We start from the raw sequence: 5,248 nt of genomic DNA on the forward strand, positions 1-5,248 counted from the left end.
CACAGCCACAGCATCCTGAAAGGACGCAGACAAACCGGGATGTGTTTGGTCAGATCCCTAAGGTGTCTGCACGGCGACACTTTCCCATATTCCTTCTCCATGAAGGAAATTGTGTGCCATAAAAAGTAACAGCCATACAACATTGTAAATTGTACTTTAATCTGCTTTCCGGTTCAATATTCCGGTTGTCTGGGGCCTTTTGGGAACAATTTTCATTCCTTATTACCCAAAGTCATTAAATAAACCCTATAAATTGCTCAAAATTGTTACAATCTTGGTTTATGAGTTTCTTAAGTATGACCAACCTTTCACTGATATCAGCTGTTCATAAAAATATAATGCAAAAAAATACATTGTTTTCCCACAGATCTTCTTGACAGTAGAATTCTTTGAAAATAACTGGAAGAGGAAATCTGATGTTCAAGAGCCTCTGCGACCCTTATCAGATGTGAAAAATCCCTCCTTTGCCATTTCTGGTTGCTGTTAAGGAAGAGGCCCTCGCTTGCTACACACGCCAGAGCACATAGATTATTTCAGGGGCTGCAGAAAACATTACTGGAGTCACTGCATTCATCAGTTAGCACTTTCCCTCGCAGCAATATACATACAAAGATAATTTGGGTTGTTACAGTCCATACTAATGTATAATTCAGACAGATGAGGTTTCTTTCAGCTACTGTGTGTTCAGGCATTTGAACTTTTTAAAGCTTGTGTTTTCATTATACTGATAAAACAAAGAGGAGTGTCTGACAGCTTTTGATCTTACCAAGGAGTGATCAAATTCATCATTATTGTTATAAAAAAAGAAAACATCAGAATTACCAGATTTTCACTGAAATTATCATGATTCATTATTATATGCATATTAAGAGAGCAAACTTCAAAGGAATTCCTCAAACTTACAGTAGCTAAAGATGTGGGCTCAGATTTTTCTTTGTAATACAGAATGAATAGAGCAGATAAAAGCTTTAATAACCTTAGGGTGCTTTTCCACACAGTGCCAAAGGCTCACCGACATACATGAGGGAGCCATATCCAGCACATCAAGAACAAACAGAAGTTGATGCTTTTCTCCCAGATCACACAAAAGAATTTAAAATACATGAGAAATCCTTGATTTGAATCTGAGAGCTTAAATGAACTCGGAATTTAAATGAACTTAGAATTTTTGAACAGCGATAGAGAAAAAAAAAAAAGTGTTTGAATAGCAGAAGCTGAGATACTTCCCTGATACCACATCTTGTCTGGGTTGGCTAAGGAAAGATTTCTCCTAGCAGACATGTCAATATATTGAAAAAGAGTAATTCTTTGTTGCCACACGAGATTTAGTGCAAGTACTGAACCGCAGATCTGGCCAAGAGGTGCCGGCCACGCCAGGAGGCCCTGGCCAGGAACAGCCAGACCGGCTGCTGCAGTTTCGGGCAACAAAGACACCTCATTGCCAAACAACAAGGAGCACAGCCATGCTCCATGAGACATCTCTTCCCATCTTAACATTAAAAGCACTCTGATACTACTGCTTCAGAGAGCTGCTGTTCGGTAAGCTCACGAGATTTCTGCTCTGTGCCCCAAACATGGACCGTTTTGGGGTTAAGATGTCATCTGCGATCAAATAAAACTGAAAACTGGAAGGAACTGCTGACAACCTGGCAGCCAAATAAAAGCTGCAGAAAGGGGCTGGAAATCCTCTCTCCACCCTCCAGACAGGTGCAAGCATATTTTTGTTAGCCCTAACAGATGCTCGTCTAGTGAGTTCTTAAGGAGCTCTGGTGCTGGAGTCCAAGAAGCGTCTCCATGCAGCCCAGCACCCTCTTGGCAAGCACATTACCCCGTGCCCTGCTCAGCAAGAGGGTCAGAGGTTGTTGACAGATTGTTGCTTTCCTTCTTGAAGTATTTTAGGCATCCGAACACCTTCCACACTCAGACTTGTCCTCACTTTTTATATAAAGACTGTCTTTAATCTTCTTCGCAGGGCTTTTTCCTAAGCTTATACTCCTCCTTGCTCCTTTGCTTCTGGTGGCTGAAACAACAGAAAAGCAAGAGCCTTACTTTGCTCACAAATTCAAGGCTCCTCCTCAGCTTTTTCCCAAGCCTGTGCTACCTCATGTGCCTGCTGCTTTGAGCAGTGCTTTCCTATTGATTTCCCTCGCAGCTCCTCAGATCTTTGTCTCATTTCCTCACACACCTACACAGAAATACGGCGTGCTCTCAGCAGCAATTCCAGCTGTGTTCAGGCCGAGTTTCACATCCTTGACTTCACAATTACAGACGAGGACCTCTCACAAATGCAACCTGCCAGGCCACGTGCTCCTGACTTCAAACCTCCCTCGACTCTTTGTAGATGGTGGAGCCTGACGGGTACCTGGGGGCTGGAGAGGTGATCCTGGGCCTGCCCCGTAAGAGAGGAGGGGCAGGCGGCGTCCTGTGAGCCAGCAGTGCAGAGAAACCCCTGGCAGAGCTGCGTGTTAAATCCTGTCCCCACGGCTTTGGCTTTCATGCCCAAACTACATCTGTGCAAAGTACTGATGCACAGCACATACAGACACAAGCAAAGAAGAATATCTCCCTGGAGAAAGATTTCACAGCAACCGTGTATTTATGAAGCCACAGGACAGAGAGAGAGCCCTGGAGAAGGCAAGGAGGTTTTACAAAGACACTTATTTTCTTTTTATAAGCAGAAAGAGAGCAGCGGATTTTTTTTTTCCTCTGTCTAGGGGAACACAGCAAACGATCAGCTCAATAAAGCTCAGGTTTTCTACTTCTGTGCATATTGAGAATTACCTCCTCCTGGTCAGGAAACATCAGGCCTGACGCCCATGTTGTGCTGCCGTGGTCTGCAGCAGCACGATGGATTGCTTTGAATTCCTTCCCAAAAAACACTGGGTATGGATTCATCTGACCAGATGGACGTTTATATAGTGGTCATGCTAATGATGAGCTGGGCTCCCTTTATGGGAGCTCATCACAGAGCTGACCTGGGCTGTAGCAGCGCCCACTGCCTCCTATGTGCATCCCTGAAGTAGTGCAGGGACACAAGGCAATTTCCATGTTGGAAACAGCAGCCCACGAGTAGCAGCTTGCTTACAACAGCTCTGCAGGAAAACATGGCCTTATCCATCTCAGGAAGAGTTCATGAAAGGATATCTACAGAGCAAGGCAAATATTTTCAGCACTCTTTTAAAAGAGAAAACATAAAGCAAGTACCTCCTAGTGCTGGCTTCTGATTGTTGTCAAACCATTCCTGTTCTTAGGAGGGATAGCTCTGAGCACTTTTGCAGTCGGGGTGGGTTTGAGTAGATCAGACACCCACGAGCTGCCACAAGGCAGGGTGCTGCAGGGCACCCAGCCTGCTCTGCACTGCAAACCCAGCGCTGGTTTACTCAGTGCACGTGCAGTCTACCTGCTCGTGGGTAGACTCACATTTGTGCAGTCTACCTACCAGCACAAATATTGCATCTTCGGCTTTGTTAAATTGAAACATGCCATAAAATTCAGTGCTTCCAAATAAATCTAATGCATTTCCTGAGGAAAAATTAAGAGATGAAACTTAGGTAATTATTCAATTAACAATTGTTATGTATACAAGAGAATCTGATTTATGGGAAGCTGTTTACACAGGCAACTGCTTTAATTTGACAGCATGCTCCTGGCTTCTCCCCAGACTTTGCTGTTTAATTAAACAGTTCAATACCCATTTAGCCTACCAGCATACAGAGAAGTTAACTGATACAGAAGAGGGAGGAGAACTCTATTCATTTTTAATTGTGATGTGATAATATAAGGAGGTCGCTGATGTGCAAAACTGCTAGGTAACCTGGATTCAGCACTAACATTATCCCCCGACCTCAAAAAACATGGTAGCACCAACTTTGCTCTCACAAAGTGTGTCCAACCATCTCCCTTCTTTTTACCCTCAGTCATGAGATTGCCTTCCATCTCCTGAAGACTTATTTCTTCTTTTAAGTAACAAACATTTGAATTTCAGCCCCCAGTCAAACGCTCCTCCTGCTAACGCTGTGCTGCTGAACTTCACGTACTTGCAATTAACAACTCCCCAGCACTCAGACGCTGAAGCAGCTGAAGGATAAACGTACATCACAGTTCCTAAATGTGTCTGCCTAACCTTCAGAGTTGCTTCTCGATAAATAATCCACAGAAATAAAAATACCGTAATAAAGTTGCATTAATGTTCCATGAAAGCAGTGTTAATGGAACACGCGGGGTATCTGGCTGCAAATACAAGCACTAAAAGGCAGCTGAAACAGCCGATCCACGTTATTCTGTACCTGTCAAATTACCAGTTACGATGGAGATATGTATGAATACTTGGAAAATAAGGACTCACTGAAGGAAAGGATAGGAAAACTACCTTGTTCAACACAGAAGCCCTTTTCTGATTCACTACGCATTTGTTCAATGTGCTGAGACAATAACATACTAATCACCCCCAGTGCCATCTCTTTTCTAGTCAGAGGAAATCTCGGTTAGGGCTGTTTTCAGCTCAGCTCTGTCTCCCTTGCACTGCAAACACGGGAAAGCATTGCCCCATGGAGGCACAGCGCCAGGAGGTGATCCCTCGGCAGCCGCCTTCCCCTCTGTGCCAAGGGAACCCACCAAGTACGGTGTCAGCCAAACTATTTCTGGTGAAATCCTGACGGCATCACAACCCTCACAGAGGGTCGAAGTGCCTCATCCTCATCCCCTCCTGCTCACCCATACCGCTGCCAGTGCCAACGGCTGACCCCTCCACAACTGCACATCGCTCGTCCCTAGCGCACGGCTTTATTCACCGGGGTGAAAGACCTGCCATGGGTCCAGCTGAAGAGGGGGAAAAAAGGCCTCCCTGCTCACGGGCTGCTGGAGATACGCTTTTCTTCAAAGCAACAAACCCATCTTTCCCTGCTGAGAACAAAATCCTTCCCTCAGGTCTCACAGAGTAGCAATAAAGATTTTTTTCCCCACAAAAATTACAAAAAAAGCTTCAGTGTATATTCTCCTCCCACTGCTGGCTCTGCCACCTGCAGTTGCTCTACCACTGCAGCAGAGCGAGAGCTTGGCCTTCTGTTTCTGTAGAGAACCTGCAGGAAGGGCCAAGTGTGGGGGACAGCTGCCTGAAAATCTGAGCCATGCTTTACATCCCCGTCTTTTAGCCTAGAAAAGTTGTTGTTTAAAAGGCACCAGGACGGAACAGGCAGGGCTGGCAAACAGGCTGTACGTAGCACCTTTCTCTTTTGGTGCTCCACATCCA

At 45.0% G+C, this 5,248-nt stretch overlaps 1 long non-coding RNA gene across 1 annotated transcript; it reads right to left on the reverse strand.

The window, feature by feature from the left end:
* Positions 1 to 548: 548 nt before the first annotated feature.
* Positions 549 to 2,389, reverse strand: LOC118173375. The gene is made up of 2 exons (XR_004754164.1): positions 2,186 to 2,389; positions 549 to 2,020 (listed from the first exon to the last, which is right to left on the reverse strand). It is a non-coding gene; the product is annotated as an uncharacterized LOC118173375 (long non-coding RNA).
* Positions 2,390 to 5,248: the final 2,859 nt, after the last annotated feature.

Source organism: Oxyura jamaicensis, chromosome 12 (assembly GCF_011077185.1).
Source record: "Oxyura jamaicensis isolate SHBP4307 breed ruddy duck chromosome 12, BPBGC_Ojam_1.0, whole genome shotgun sequence".
Taxonomy (NCBI): Eukaryota; Metazoa; Chordata; class Aves; order Anseriformes; family Anatidae; genus Oxyura; species Oxyura jamaicensis.